The sequence below is a fragment of the Anas acuta genome, chromosome 1 (genome assembly GCF_963932015.1).
Source record: "Anas acuta chromosome 1, bAnaAcu1.1, whole genome shotgun sequence".
Taxonomy (NCBI): domain Eukaryota; kingdom Metazoa; phylum Chordata; class Aves; order Anseriformes; family Anatidae; genus Anas; species Anas acuta.
This window is the reverse complement of record NC_088979.1, coordinates 11,677,585-11,694,389: the sequence shown is the minus strand read 5'-3', so window position 1 is coordinate 11,694,389 and position 16,805 is coordinate 11,677,585.

Sequence of the window (16,805 nt, the reverse complement as noted above, 5' to 3'; positions counted from 1 at the left end):
ACCATACCTCCATCTTCCCATCAGAGAGGCAGCTTTACAAAAAGCCCAGGACAGTGACCTTGATATCAGGAAGGGGAAGGAAAGGCTGGTTCATCTCCTAACCCCATGTAAATATGCTGGTTTGTGGTGCTAAGCACTGAGAGGCCAGGGAGTGCAGGAAAATGGTACCAGGATTGTGTTTTATGGCTGAAAATGCTGGGCCTTTATGGGGCATGTTCTGCTTTGCCTTGTCCTTACATTTCTAAAAGCATGCTGGAGAGAGGCACTGCTTTGTAGTGGGTTTGGCTGGACCCCTTTGGAGGATCACCCCATACTCCTACACACAGATTTTGTGCCTGTATTACGTGAAGACTGTCATCCTCTGATGATATGAAATAAAGGAAATGTAACTGTGCCAACTGATAGCAAATGCAGATCCTACCCAAGGTGCGCAACCAACCTTTGTGTTTGGAAAAATAGGGACTAGGTGGAGTCCAAGCCTTCTTTTGGATTTCTAGTCCTTCTCTAGAAGACATTGTCTAACCCAGTGCCTAGTCTATACCCTTAAATGTTTAAGGATGAAAAGCCAAATCAAAAGAGAAATTGTAAATTAAGTCATGAATCTACAGAAAGCTTTTGTTCAAATGTGGGATATGCCTCGGCTGGACATTGATGAATCCATCACCTCATTAAGACCATCAAATTAGGCATTCCCTTGCCTCAATCATTGAGAATCCTGAACTTTAGACGTGCTCCAGATTCACACCCTTCCTGCTCTGATCTCACAGCTTCCCTCCAGAGCTGCTCCTTGCCGATGGGTCAGGGCGGAGGGGCCAACTCTGTGCTGTTGGGTTGGGGATGAACCTCTGAACCCCAGCACTGGTGTTGGACTGGGGATAAGGACATTGGCCCTGGGGATGGGATGCAAACTTGGGGGGTGCAAACTGGCGATTCACACTCTTTCTGTGTGTGTGCTGAGTGTTTCCCAACTTTTCTTTGCCTCTTTCAGAAGAGGGTAGTTATACCCTCCTGCTGCTCCCTCTGCTCTCCTACCCAGAGGATCATCTTTCAGGGCCCTGCAGAACCGGACTGGCTTTGCTTAGGGCATCATTACTCAAAATCCTCCCCTGTCAATGTGACATTTCCAGGTATAATGTTACAATGCCACTCTGCAAGTTTTAGCACTCAAATCCTCGGCAGTGTGGGAAGGGAGGAACAAAGGACTGAGCGTGTTTCTCTGTTTGCTTTAAAGATGCTTTGACAAATTGGGGTATGGGAGTTATATGGCTAAAAGTGAGGGGGCTCAGAAAAATAGTGCCAACAGGAGGATTTTGAAAGGCATTTGAGAAAGACCTTTGGTCATCGGGAAAGCCAGCAAGGAAGAGGCAGCAGGCATGAAAGCATGAGCTGGCAGCAACCTAACTGGTTGGGCTTTAGGGGCTGAAGGCAACACAGAAATTTGGATGTGCTATGGAGGAAAGCAGGGTCTGCACGAAACAGCTTGGAGCAGAGAGAAGACTCAACGTAGTCAAGACTGAGGACTGAACGAGTGTGTTATAATAACAGGAAAATCAGGGACAGGAGGAGTCTTGATGGGGAGGTGCTGCTTGCTTCTTCTCTACTCAGTGGGCAACAGCAGTGTCAGATCTTCCTTGTGCTTTGCATCCATCCCACACGTTGGTCATGGGTTGGATATTTAGAAGGTGTCCATGGCAGTCTGGTTCCCCACACCCACCAATCTCTGGGGCAATGTGGATGCTCCACTTTCACAAAGTGACCTTGAAAAATCTCATCCAAACAGAAAAAAAAACAACCCTCTTAGACAGCAGCTTCAATGAATGTGTAATGTTCCCTGGCACCAGGCTGGGACACGAGATGAAAGCTGACTCAGAGAGGAGATTACCTCCTACAGCATGACTTCACTGCCTTCGGGAGCAGCCAGGTGTTTCTCGAGAGACTCCCGTCCACCCCAGCCAAGGACACCCACTGGGTGGTGGAGGGCGGTGGGAAGAAAGAACAGGGAAGATCACCGGGCAAATTGTCTAATTGCAGGAACTGATCAATATGACACACACTGTGGGTAGCAACATCTCTGAAAGATGCTCTTTTCAGATGAATCAGAGAGGAAAATTCAGAGTAAGACAACAAAGCAGACATGAGGCTGTAATTCTTTTATTTATTTGTTTGTTTGTTTGTTTATGGCATTGTTTATAATGGAGCAGTCTCCAGTGGTTCTAGGGGCCTCAACCAGGCATGGAACAGGAGTGCCATGCTCTTACCCTATAGTTTATAAGGCAGACACTTAAAGACAGGAAGAGTGGGATTTGCACCAACCTCAAAGTAGTTACAGCAGCAGAGCTTCCTCTGTTTCAGTGGGACATGTGTCCTCGAATCGCAGAATAGTTTCTGAAAATCCTACCCGAAGGGATTTCTGCAGAGAGACAAGTAAGTCACAGGAGGGATTGGGTTCAGCATCCCCCAGTTCTCACCAGTCCCATTCAAAGCCCTTCCCGTCATGGTCTTGGTGTTTCCCATGCAGTGTCACTCAGCCCTCACGAAGGTCATCAAAGGGTCTGTAGAGAGCTGCAAAACATCGAGGAAAACCATAAGTGAAGCTTACAAAATTCTCCCAACTCCTCAGGCCACCTAGGGGCTCATACCAAGGCAGCTGTGCCAAAAAGTGCCTCGTGCTTCCAAAATGCGAAAGAAGCCCTGGTGGAATTCATGCTGCTGCTCCAGGGGAATGTTTCAGGGGGAGGATTGCCCTGGAAAAGTGGCACAGGAGGGCTGTAATGCTGCAATTACACCTCGCTGGGGAGCTGAGTCACATCACCGCTGGCACCTCGTCGTATCTGATGCCCAGCCTTGAAAGAAAGTCAGAAACGCAGCTGGGAGCCTGCTACGATGGACCGAGGCAATCAGCCCAGTCCTCCATCAGCACGGAGGGGGGCAGAGGCTGGGGTGAGGCCGTCCATACGGAGCAGTCCCAGACCCCGTGCTAATGCACAGCCCCCTCCGTACAGAGGCAATTCCAGCCTTTCATCCTCCTGCTCACCACCCCGACAAGCAGCCGGCCTCTTTCAGAGCCCACTGCAGTAGCACAGACATGAGCTGCCCCCTGCCAGAAGAACAGCCTCGCACAGAAGAACTCAATGTCCTGAAGATGCCTTGAGTAACTTCACCAGGGTGGCAGGAACAATCAAGTTCTTCCTCACCATCAAGCACCCCTTTCAACAAGCATGAGTTTACGGGAGGGGATTTCGGAGGGTGCACCGCCACTTAAGCATCAGCATGCAGAAAACCTCATAACATCCTTGCCTCATGACTTCAGTACTTCCTTCTGTGCTGGTGCCTCGTGCCTCCAGGGAGGGTTACACAAAGGGCAGGGTAAGGATTGTGGTGTTCGCCATGGGTGGGAGCTCTCCAGGTTGTGCTCACAGGCTCTCTGAAGCAGGAGGCTAGAGCCAAAATCCATCTGGGGCTGCAGATTTGGGATGTGATTAGCACAACTTGCTCTTGCATCCAGCATCCCGCACAGGAGATTTTGCAGTGGGCTGGTTTCTGAGACATGTGCGAGGAAATTAAAGGGGACAGATTAAAGCTTACAGTGTGAATAAACAGGATGCAGACTCTGTGCAATTCTAAGCACTCAGAAGCTGCAAGAGCAAATCTCCCTCACAGCGTCTGCGCCTTCCTGTTTGCTGATCGTGTTCATTTGGGGCTGCTTCTGTAAATGAAAGCCACGAAGCACCGGCTCAGCATTGCCTGAAGTTTCTGCACCTCAGGTTGTAGTCTCAGCTCTCTCGGCTCACCGCAGATGTCGGAAAGTCATCGTTAATGTGCCCTCACATTATGGGCAAACAAGGGAATGGGAGGAGGGGGGAGCAGTAAGAAAATAAAGGTAGGAAATGCTGATGTTTAGCATTACATTTTATTATTTTCTCTTTAATCAGGAGCCTAAACGAAGCTAGTTTTTGCTTAGGGAAGTAGGTAAAACTTCTGTAGCTTTTAACAAACACGGTGCTCTGCTAGAAGGACGCATCTGAGCGAGGAAGATTCATCTTGGGCATTTGCTGAACCATCGTCAGGGACTTAAGACATCTTCCTGACAATGCACCAAGCCAGCTAATATCTGGGCTAACTACTCTTCCAACAGGAGAAAATAGGAATGGAAAAGTGCCTCTCAATCACATATGATCCCACAGAAGAGAGCTTTGGTGCTGGGATGTTGGGTGTTAAACCTCTCCAGCTCCGAGGACAAGCAGTGCGAGTTCTTGGTCTGGTTACATCCCTGCTCCGGGTGGGAGCTGCAATCTCCTGTAAGCTGAGGAGCTTACTTTAAAGACGTGTTCTGTGTCTGAGCTGTCTCCTTAGTGCAAAAGCCCCAGAAGTGGAGGCTGCAAGGGGCCTGTGGGGCCAGCGAGCCTGGCTCCTTTCTGCAGCCACATCACACAGTGCCTACAGCACCCCGAGGAGCATCTGGTTTAAAGCAACCGGTGTCCCTGCTCCTGCTGGATCACCCCTTCTCCCTGCTGTGTTGGTTGGCCACCTAAACTCGCTGCTGGTTTAATATTATCTCCAGCTTAAGCAGTTTTTCTCCTTCCCAGGAGTTTTTCCTACTTGTAGTCAGCGATCTTATCTGCCAGGCTTCACTTACTGGGTCAGACACCTCCAGCTCTTCCCAGGTCTTGGGAGGACCTCACCAGCAGCAGCTCCTGGCCAGGGCTAGGCTGCGCTTCCCTGGGGCCAGACTGAAAATGTCAGGGGACCAGTCAGCAAGGGCCTTGCCTTGTGTACGTGATGGCAAGAGAAGCCTTGAACCCTTTTTTGCTCCCTTCCCAGCAGTTGGTGGCCAGGCCATGGGTACCCCAGGCTCATGGGAACCTCAATATTAAGGTTGAAAATCACCATCTGGTTGAGGTTTGAAGTGGCTGAAGGTGCAGATGAATTTTCCCCCCCAGTATCACAAACAATTTTAGGACCTTGTCCATAATCTGCCTCTGGCATTTGTCCAGGACACCCACTGCCGCACGCTGGAAGCTCCTTATGCCAATAAACCTGGGATATTCTCTGGGGTAAAACGAGTTGTGCAACCAGCATTATAGAAATGTGAAGTGTTTAAATTTGGCATATTTCTGCTGTATTGATGTAACTACACGCATTTGGCATGCGGTTGCATCTTAAGGACGTGAAACAAACACGTGCTTGTCTGCCACAGCCTCCGTGTGTGCACAGCGCTGGATCCAGCAGCAGTTGGGTCCTCCCTCTTCTGCAGCACTCCCTGTCTGAGCCGATGGCAGAGGAAGGCTGTGTTTAAACACTGTGAGCTGTGACACATGCTGGAGTCCTGGCCTGTGGGGTCTGAGCCTGGCCACGATGCATTTCTCTGCGGTTGCTTGAAAGCTTGGGTTTCCTTGTGTGAATGTAAGGAAGAAGGGGAGCCCTCACCTCGATGTGATTTCAGAACAAAACGAGGGCAGGGACCTGGATGCAGGAGTTTAAAACCCACCTTCAAACTAAGATTCAATTACTACAGAAAAGTGCTCCTGCTCAAACTTCATGAGACTGCTCCCTGGGACCGACCACGTTGCCATCCATCAGCTACAGGCACTGCCTGGTTGCAAAGGGGAGCGACGCTCATCCCCCTCCTCATCCTCAGGAGGAGCTGTGCAGTCCCAGAGCTCAGGAAATCTCGTTTTTCCCTTCCTAGCCACTCCTGACCCACTGCATGGCCTTTCGTGGGCAATACAGCCACTCCATCACTCACTTTTTTGCTTCAAAAATCAGGGAAACACCAGCTAACTTGTTCATGGGGTAGGGTTGTAAGGCTGCATCTTCTACTGGAGCACTGACTAACCCTCCATATATTATTCGATACATTCACAAACAGGATTTTAGGACACATTTCTATAATCAAGAAGGTGCACCCGGTTCTGCAGTCCTCAATTCTGGCTGTTAAAGCTACGAAAACTGCGAATCCGTACCTCCCAGGAGAAGAGCACCTCCAAAGAGCAGCACGTTGGAAGAGCTGCCCGATGAAACAACCCCTGTCATAAGCACCAAATATATCACAGATGCAAACAGACCCCAAGCCCAGACCTCGGGAGCCAGTTGCCGAGATGCCTTTGAGGATCTGGGCCTAAGGGCTCATTCCAACCAGCTGAAGTCAATGGGACCGTCCCTATATATAAGTTGTGGCTGGATGGGAGCCAAGGGCTCAGCATCTTGCAGAACTGGCTCTCGTGATGCCGCATTCCTTGAGAGCTGGGAAAGAGAGCAGGGCGACACACAGCAGAAAGTGCCCGTCCGTATTACCGGGTATTAGCCACCGCCTCTGAAGGCCTGATCTGTGTAAAAAGGTTTTCGGCCCAGCACCGGCGGCTTCCCAGCAGAGGCAGGAATTTCCCACGGCCGCCACGCCGCGAGCACACGGCGGAGCTGAAACAACGGGGCGGGTAATTAGCTCTGAGGGCAGGCGGGGTGTGACGGGCCTTGACGAAGTGACCTGGAAAATGGATGCGACTCCGAGAGTGCGGAGGGCGAGGGTTTTAGCTCTGCCTTTTTTAATTTTAAACGGCACTGCCTGTGGCTTTACAGCTCCATGCAAAGCCGGGCAGGCGAACCGAAGTATGAAAAGAGCCTTATTAAAACACACCATACATTATGTATGAACTTGAACTCTGCCTGACCTCCGCAGTCCTGGATCTGCCCCAATCCATAAGCGGCTTGGGCCAAATCTTGTGCTGCTGCAGTAAGTAATTTGAATAAAATCACAAGCTGTTATTTTCAAGACAGTGGCCCCAGTTAAGAAAGCGCAGGGTGCCGTTTATTACAGCGATGCCTATCTATCTCTGGAACATACGTGAATAATGCAGCTCGATGTAAACACTTGTCTGTAGCTGTAACTCCTCTGTAAACCGAAGCACAGCCCCCTCCCAAGCAAGCTGTTAGCATTTCTCCATCGCCACTCGTTAGAAAAAAAAAGTATATTTAGAATGGCAAATGCACGATTGCACTGAGAGCTGGTTGAAATATTCAGCATGAATACATGATCTGGCACATCAATCTGTTTCCTGGACCACAGACTCTTTGACCTGCTCTCCGTTATTGCAAAAGGCTCATATTCAGCCTTGGGTATTCATTTTTTTGCTTGCCAGACGGAGCCCCAGTGCTGCTTGCAGGCTCCTGGTCACCTCGCTCACACATCGCTGCTTCTCTTCCCCAGTTCTCACCCTGACGCTTTTCCTCAGCCCGAAAAGTCACATTAAATATTCTGGCTTCCATGCAAAGCATCCTCATTAACATGCAAATGGGAATTTAATGCAAGGCAGGTAGCCGGCTCTGAGCTGCTCAGAGCCCTCCGAGCCTGCTGGTCCCCAATCCCTGCCCCACCTGGCATCTGTGGTCCCAGTTCTATGGGGTAGATTTGGGAAAACGAGCATGTCCTGCCCCCTTTGCTCAGGCGTGATCAAACCCAACCCCAGCCACATATCCTTGGCACAGGATCAGCCCACAGGGGAGGAAAAAGCCCTCTGAGACCTGGCAAGGTGTGGCAGCTCTCCTGCAGCCGCGAGGGTGCCTGAAGGGGTGTCCACCTGGCTGGGCTGGACATCCCTGCCGTGGCTCTGAGCATCCTATAAGCAAGGTTTGCCTTTTCTCCTCCAGCACCACGTTGTGGACTCCTTGGTGAGTCTTTCTAGCTGTAAATCCTTCTCCAAAGGGCAGATGTCTGCTGGGTGGGGGCCTTGGGAAGTCAAAGAGGAGGACAGGAGGACTGAGGTGGATTTCGCAGGTGTTTTATGCGAAATGGCTGGAAAGCAACCTTCCAGCGAGCCACCAGGCAGCAAGTGAAGTCAAGTCATCAGCACAGGAAGGGTTTTTGCCTCAATCCTGATCCCCCAGAAGAGAGGCAGCGACTGCAGAAGTGAAAGAGAGAACTAAGAGGGCTACGGAGCTGTGCTACCCAGAGAAAGTGAGAGGAAGTCCCTAGGACGCTTCTGAAAATTCAATTAAATCAGAGGCAAATTAAATCACCTTTTACGCAGGCATATTTTTTATGTAAATGAAGGATATTTGGCAAATTCCAGGCTACTGAGATACTGATCGGTTCTTTAGTTTTTTGAGCAAGTTAGGAGCATTTTGGAAGGTAATTTGTGACTTGTTGTGCTGGGAAGTGCGGCCCGTGAAAACGAAATATAAAGTATCTCTGGAAACAGCCATCACAACGGTGATAATTGCTGGCAGTGGCTGTAATTCCCAGTAGCTGCCTGTACTCAGCTTTACATGAAATTGATTTGACTTTGCATTTACTTTTCGATCGGGGCTCAGGTGATTTGAATCCGGGCTCAAATTAAGCCTGCTTTCCCTTGTTAGGCTGAAGCAATGCATCGAATACCTGAGGGAAAAGAGCAGAAGGGAGCTGGAAAGCACTTTGTTCAAACTTTTAATTATTTTAGCTCACTCGCAGTCTGCGTGGCACAAAGCTGTGTTTCCATGTGATCGCACTGAGCTTCCAGAGCACCACTTTCTTGCTGCAGCTCCGGCGGCATGGAGCGGTTTCCCCACGACGCTCGCAGATGTGAGCTCTGCTCCCCACACGTTGTGGCTGGAAGCTGAAACCAAAAAACGCTCAGGCAATCACGTCGTGGCAGCTTTCGGCTTCCACACCGACACCAGGCTTGCCTAAAACTGCTTGCATGGCAGAAAGCACTTTTCCCTGGATCCACAGAGCTGCTGATGAGAAAAACTCCTAAATCTTGCTTACACATTTACAATGACTGTGAGAAGCTTGGAGTGAAATTCACCCCAAAGAGTGGGCACCGTGTCAGAGGGACCTCTGCATGTGGCTCTTTCCTTGCTGCTGGTACAATTTCCTACTGACTTCTCAGGGGCACGGGGAAGGGGTGTCCTTCTCTCTGAGCTGGCCTTCAGCATCAGTTTCCCATCCCTCTGCCCATCCCCATCATGATGCAGGAGCCACACCAGAGCTAGGTAGAAGACAACACACACAGGCCCTCCGAGGGCAGGAAGAGCCCTGATCATCAGAACTATTTTTGGAGGGATCTTTTAGCTTTATCCCCCCTCGCCCCTCTGAAGGCAGAGAACAGAGCCGAACACCCAGAGGGGAAAAAAGAGGATGAAAGGATTTTTCTTCCCAAGGGGAGGAGAGACCATTATCAGAGTCACAGCGAGAAGATCAGAAAGAGCTACACAAAGCAAAGTGGCAGGCTCTTTCCATCTGAAGGAACGAACTGCAAGCTGGCAGAGCACCTTGATAACAATTTTTTAAGCCCCACACATGTTAATTACACCCCACCGAATAAAGGTTACATCAGCACATCCCACCAACGCGTTAGGAGTCCAAGCTGGACCTTCAAGTTTTGGGGGACCAGGGGTAAATCTGGCAAGAGAAAAGGGAATAGCTGTGACAGGGGGATGGCTTTGGTGTCCCATCTGCGGTGGCAAAGCCAGGCAGCGCCGGGCTGGCGGCGGTGAGGAGCTGCGTGCGAAATGTGCCCCGTGCTGCTGGCTGCAGGGCTTCCATGTGCCGGCCGGCAAGGACGTCAGCCCTGCAGCCGGGATGGTTTTCATCAGCAGGAACAAAGACATGTGAACAGCTACTGGCGGCTGGCCAAAACTTTCCCCCAGTGCTTTTTTTTTCCTTTCTTTTTTTTTTTCTTTTTATTTTTTTTTTCTTTTTTTCCGCAGTCGTTTTGAATATGACCCCGAGAAGACCTGTTTGTTTTGCCATAAAAGGCAAAGGGCCTAATCCCGGGCAGTTTTGTGCTGATGCTTCTCATTTTGCAGGCGTAAAAGCTTCTGCCTGCAGGCATTAGCAGAGAAAAAGGGATTCGAGCTTGGTCGTGTCCTGGTTCTTCGCAGGGTAAGAGAGGGAAAAAATTGCGCATCGGCCCAAGAAGGAGGTGTGGTGCTTAACACATCAGCACTTGCTAATAAATGCTACCCAGGCCCAGATATTAGAAATGTGTGTGTTTGTGAGGATGTCTGCGTGCTGCTGGTGACAAGAGCAATGCCGTGAGATTTATTAGCGGTGACTGCTGCACAACCAACTGCTCCGTGCCAGTGAAGGAAGAAAGAAATGGCTCCTGCCATGGCTCTTGCCCCTTGACATGGGCACAGGCTTGGGAACTCTGTCCCGGTCGAAGGGCATGCATTATTCTTGAAACAAGGTCACTTAATAGCTGACGTGCAGCTCAGGACTAGTTAAATTTGGTAGATCGCATCTACAAGACTCTACAGTTCAGTGCCAAGTGGAAAGTTCCTCCCCCAAAAGGGAAGCTGACACTGATATCGCAAGACCCATTTTTGTAAAGATGTCATAGGTTACATCAGCAAAAAAAATTTGCTTGCATGGGATGCTGGAGCAAACTTCAACTAAAATTACAAAATATCTACACGAGGGTAAAAAGAACAGCCATTTTTGTATTCACACAGCTCTCCTACATGTAGGCTGGACAAGTCTTTCTGGATTTTGACTTGTTTGAAGAGTTGTTCTTACGGTGTTATGTTGGAAGATGAGCACCTGAAAATCAGAAGAGACCACGTCGAGGGTTGTAAATGAGACTTCAAAGGGTGAAAGTGCAAGTTGGAAGTGGGGAGGCAGCACGAACGGCTGGTGCTGGAAAGCAAGCATACGTTAGTCCAACATATTGGATTCATTGTCCAGGCAAGGCTCATCCTCGTGGAGGTATTTCCTCCTCATGGTGCCAAGACCAAGGAAAGCTGAAGTTACTGGTTGCAAAAGTTCCAGTTGTGTAAGACAGACGTCGATGGAGGATTGTTTTAACTGGCATGTTCCCCTGTTTGAAAGATGTTCTCCTTCCTTGCTTTTGTGCATTGCTGTTGGGTTGTGCCAGCGCTGTCTGTTCATCGCAGTTACTTGCTCCTCTGAGAATTTCCTCTGAACAGTCCAAGCTACTTAAATTTCTTAAATTTCTTTAAGGATACTTAGTTTTCACCTGAATGACTACATACAAAAAACATCAGAAAAAAAAAAGAAAGTGTTTAAATAGGTGAAAAAAATACACTGATAAATTTGGAAACACTGTTGCTGAACTTAAAGGCTACTGCATGTTGTTTTAACACCTTTTTAGAAATGTGTCTGTTTGGATAACAACTTACTCAAAATATTAACCAGAATTATGGTGGACAAATAATACCATGTTGATTTTTTTTTCTATTATATCAAACTGAAACCAAGACATATTATTATTATTTTGAGGTCTTAAGGGTGATAAAGCTCCTGAAATATTCAGTGTCTCTTTACTTAACTCTGAAAAGGGAAAATGGAATGAGCTGCTTAAGACTGAGTCAGTGGATCTGACTTTGGCTCAAGGACTTTGAACGACTATTGCTATACATCTTTATTATGAGGAATTAAAGATGGTTAACATAATCAAAGTCAAACAATTATTTATGACAAATAGGCCTGGTGTACCCAATGTGATATTTTTATGAATTTCCAAAGGTGATTGATAAGGGTAACTGCACAAATACAGTATATACTTCCATAAACTACTTGATTTACCATACACTTCTTAACAAATAAGCTAGAGTGATAGAAAACCCTTAAGACGCATATGAAAATGATAAAAACTGAACTTAACACTTAAAATACTAACTATCAAAACATAATAAAAAAATAATAGAGACATTGTTGGATAGATGCTTTCCTAAAGAAGTCTGTCAAAGGACTTCCACTTTTCCAATTGTCATGGCCATTTTCGTCACTGGTCTAGAAGAAGCCAGATAATTGTTGATAATGTTTCAGGATGATACAAAGACAGTGGGAGAGGTGAGGAATGAAGGGGGAAGGACAATCGAGGAGAGAAAAATCATTAAATAAAAGATGATCAATAGTGAGACAACTCATTTGTAAGCTGGGCATAAACAAGTGGCACATCCAAGGCAGACAAAGGTAAGGTCATGTCTGCAGGTGGCATATACATGTAATTCAGTCATATCTAGAATAAGTGGCTGCCTTCCTGAGAAATGGAAACATGCATAAAACAGGCAGAAGTTGGGGCAGGGCAACCCGCTGATATCCTACTTCCATGAGTTGGCCAGCCAGCCTTCATTAGCACGTGGCTGAAGAAATAAAGATATCTCAGCTAAGATTAGGGAGGTTATGTCCCTTCTGGATCTGCAGAAACCTGAATATTCCTGGAATATTATGCCAGGTCTGGGGTCTACCTTTTGTCTTACAACATTAAAAGTTGGAGACAACTCAAAGGACCACAGCGTGATCAAAGGACTGGAAAGCATGCCTTACAGCATGATTCAGAGGTGTCAGTCTATTCACCCGAAGTACAAGGAGAGACTTCAGTCATTGTTCATAAGATAATCTTGGAGGTCTTTTCCGACCTTAGTGATTCTATGATTCTGCTTAAAGTACAGAAATTTGCTAACTAAGAGGTTTTATACCCTCACAGACACAGGCATTTGCAGATCCAGTGGCTGGAAGTTTCAGGGGGTAAATCTGAATTTGAAACAAGACACGATATGCCAGCAAGTGGTCTCTTCTGATCTCAGGATGTAATGAACATTACGTGTCCAAGGTCTGTACTTCAGAGGTGCACTCATGGCCACACTGTTGTACGTGGCTCCTCTTCATCCCACCCCTCTGCTTCCTCCCCCTAAACCTCTGCATCTTAGGTATTTCACTTGCACAGTTCTTCCTTCCCCTTGGCATTGCTCTTGCCCTTCCCTTTGCTTTTTCCTCTTCTCCATCTCTACTTTTGGTCAAACTCCAGAAGTATTTGACATAAGTCTGCCAAACAAGTGAGCTTTTTGGCCTTGGGAACATTGGTGCGGGAATTGCTGAGTTTAAAAAAAAAAAAAAAAAAGCTGTTACTGACAGATTTTTTTGAAGAGAAACCTCCATTTTCAGAGTCAGAAGGTCCTGCATGAGGGTAAGATGACTTGGGCACCAGGAATGCCCACTTATCAGCACCAAGCCTCAGAGACCCCTGCAGTGACCAAGCCCTTCCCCATGTGCAGGGCAACCTAAAAAGTTAGCCTGGAGGCTGGGCTGGAAGAAATCTGGGGACTTTTTCATAGTGTTGTTGCCAAAATACTCAGGGCCCTTGCAATTTCTTTTTTCTTTTCCATCTCTTATTCCACTAACCCCTCAGCCAGTTTGCTTGCAGATATAAGAATGGGAATTCTGCTGCACAAGTGAGAGCTTAGAGCTGGCAAGGATAGAAGAGAAAATACTGAGGTGCCCACTGCTTTATTTCACATGGATGAGGTTTCCAGCTGCACAAAATACACGCCCTGGTGCAGGCTGCCACACTCAAGGAACTGCAGATGGTGACATAGCTGATACCCTCCAAAATCTCCTGGAAAGGGAAAACCCTCTGTGATTGTGTAGCTTTCCACAGGGCAGAGCTCCATCAAATTAAAGCTGCGTTCCTGCGTTTCCTCAGCCTTCCCATTGCTCCAACTGACTCCTTGCCCTGCACGTTGAAGTAAAATTTCTCCTGCCTCTTCCAGGGCTGGAGACCAGGGCTGGCCCTGCTGGTTGCTGCAGAAGGCTGTAGCATGGCCAGCACCAAGAAACCCCACAGGGATTTTGCTCAGCTCGGCTCCAGCACTTCCCTGCAGGGGCTGCAATTCGAAAGACACAATTTGGCCAGCTGAGTGAGGGTGGATTTCCATGCACGAGGCCAAGAGCACATCCTGATACACGGGTCATTCCCACCAAGAAATGTTAGGTCTCTGCTCCAAAACATGAGTATGATCTGCTTTTTTTTTATTATTATTATTATTTTGTGCGTGTGTGTTTGTTTGTTTGTTTTTAATTTTTTATTTTTTCCTAAGAAAAGAGCCACCAGGAATGTATTGTTCTTCCATCAGCCACTCCGGCTGAAACGAGCCCCTGCACACGTGGAAATCAGCCCAGAGCAGAAAGATGTAATCCAAACAGTTAAACTGGGACTATCGTATAAATAACTGAAACCAGGGATGTGTAAGGCACTCGTCATTATAACAATGCCCAGAACAGCCAGATGATAGACAGGAACCAGTAACCTCTTCAGTGCCAGAACAGCTCCCAGCCTGCTGCAGCTGCACCGCTTCACAGACTGCACGCTTTCTAAGCAGCGAGGGCATTTTATCATATTATGTTATATTACGTTATATTTTATTGTATTATATTAATTCTATTAGGGATTGTTTGGCCGTTTAAAAGAAGAACAAAGTCTCACAAGAGCCTCAGTCCCTTGAAGAGGGAACCATATGAAAACCTCCTGATAAATAACAGTTGCTGAGAGCAATTGCTCAGCCCACATGCTGCCTTGTGCAGAGATGATCAGCTCCAGGAAGATTTTAAGAAATCAGAAGAGCGCCTAAGAAAAAGCAGCAGGAGGGATGGAGGAGTGGGGGGAACAGTGTATGGAGGCTGGAAACTTCTGTCAAGCAATCGCTCGCCTGAGTCAAGTGGTTTTTCTTTAAATATTTGCAGCACCAGGGCCTGGGTTGGTAACTTGAATATTAATGTCGTACATCAGCACCTTCTAAATCCGTGCCTGAAAGCTCCCAGGGCTCGTCCCGCCTGTGCTCCTTCTCCTGCTCGTTCCCAGCCATCTCTGCTCCGCGCTGTTGTGTCAGGTCACTCGCAGGGGGAGGGGGAGGCTCATCTGGAAAACTGCTGCATATTTATAAAAAGACCATCTATTACACCAGCGCAGGGCGGAATTGAAAACATATGGTGCCCTGGGAGCGGCTGTTTCTTTTTTTAGGCTTCTTATGCCCTTCAGAAATGTCAAGATAGAGGAACGAAAATGTCAGGAAACTGCAATCCGCTTGCTCGAAAGGCCTCCCCTTGGTGACGTGTTTACGGAGCTGTTGGGGATTTGATTTCCATCAGGCACAGCAAGAGCCTGGCTTCGAAAGACCCCGTGGACAGAGTGGTCTGATAAAACCTGTCCCAATCTGCACCTCCGTGGGACCTCCTGCTGCCTGCACCATGTGCCCCAGTAAAAATAAATAAATAAAAAAAGCAAGCAAACAAATAAAAAACACCAGCTCTTGCAGCAATGGCTCAATGCCATTTGATTGTAGGGGTCTAGAGGAGGCCAGGTGTCCCCGTGCCTTTGCTGCTGTGACCAGAGACCTGTTTGGTGAACGTGGGGCCACACGGACCACTTACAAGTGTCCCAACAGTGCTCCTAATGCTTTGTGCTTAGAGGCTCACACCAGAGCTTGCTTGGGACTGATGGCTTGCTCAAGGCTCAGACGTTGACCTAAGCACGGTGCAGTAAAGGCAGAGCAAACTGCAGGCTGCGTGGGGCCAAGGAGAGGAGCAACCCAGACTTGTTCCCTCCCAGGGCTCCAAAGCCCACTTGCCTGCAGGACCAGCTGAGAGCCTGCACCTTCAGCAGGGCCTGGAAGCAGCCCACCGAGGCAGAATCGCCTCCAGTGCAAGGTAGGCTGAGGGTTTGCTTTTAAAACTAATCACAGACGTGACCTGCTCCAGCTGTGCTCCAGCAGCAAGGACTTTGTCACCGTGCTGGAGCTGGGCCATGCCGGAGGGCACCTCTGGGGCTCCTTTCCCAGCCTCCCTGCAGCCTCACGGGGCTCTCAGGTTGTCGGTTGGGGGCTTCAAAACTCCCAGTGGGAGAAGCGTGGGGCTCAGGGGCATGGTGGCCCAGCTGAAGGGGCACAGGAGCGTGCATCTGGGTGGCCATGCTCGGATACCCTCCCTAGGGGGCAAAGGAAGCATCACGTTTCCTTGCTTATGGCCAACGACGCAGTCCAAAAAGAGAGGAGAAAGAGGCTTCCAGAAGGAGGCTGGAAGAGATGGTGGAAATATTTCAGTCAAGCTTCTCAGGGTTTTAAATAAATTACACTTATCAAACATCATGATTATTTTTTTTTTTTCTTCTCATTTCTGGCAAAAGTTTCTGGCAAGGAGCGCAGAGCTGTGACCATATTGCAGTTCCTGCTATGGGCTGCATTAGAGAAAAAGGATGTGGGAGGTCTTGGACTAGAGGAGGGCTGGGGGAAACAGATATGCCCAGCTTCTGAGCCCAGAGCCTGGGATGAGAGGTGGAAAACTAGTAAGCTGAGGACAGATTATGGAGGGGCAAGGGGCTGGACCACTCCCAGAATAGGGCTGAGGGAGAAGAGAAGGGGTGGGTAAGGAGCTTAGCCCTCACGCAAGGATCTCAGCAGCCCTGATGCACCATCAGGACGGGCCCAGCAGGTCAGCTCTCATCTGCGGCTCTCCTGCCACACACAGCCTCCTGCACACGCCAGTTCCCTCCTGTTTCAGTTCCTTTTATCGCGCCAGAGATAACATCTCTGGGACAGGCACTTTACACAGAGCAAGTGGATTCAGATAACTCATTTCTGGGTGAACCCTGAGGCTGTGTCTCCAGTGGGGTTGTAGCTCCCACTCCAGACCCTCTTCCAGAGAAGGAGGCAGAAAACACCATTTTGGACTGTTTTGGTCCTGCCTCTCAGCCCTGAGAACAGAAATGGACAGAAACATGATATTGGGGAGAAAACTGGAAGGACTGCAGAAGTGGAAAAAAAAAAAAAAAAAAAAAAAAAAAAAAAAAAAAAAAAAGGATATCACGAACTACTGGAGAAGATTAGCATCTGAGCAATGGCACATAAAAATTCAAACAACCCACGCTTCTGCTTGCAGGAACAGCCTCTGCAGGTCTTTCACATATTTGTGTGTCTTCCCCCACCCCGGAACCAGTCGGCACGTTTCCAAAGGCAGAACCCCCTTCTGCTGGCCGTGGGTGGGGGCAACAGGCTTCATTCCCAGCTTCGTGGGCTCCATGTGTCCTCCG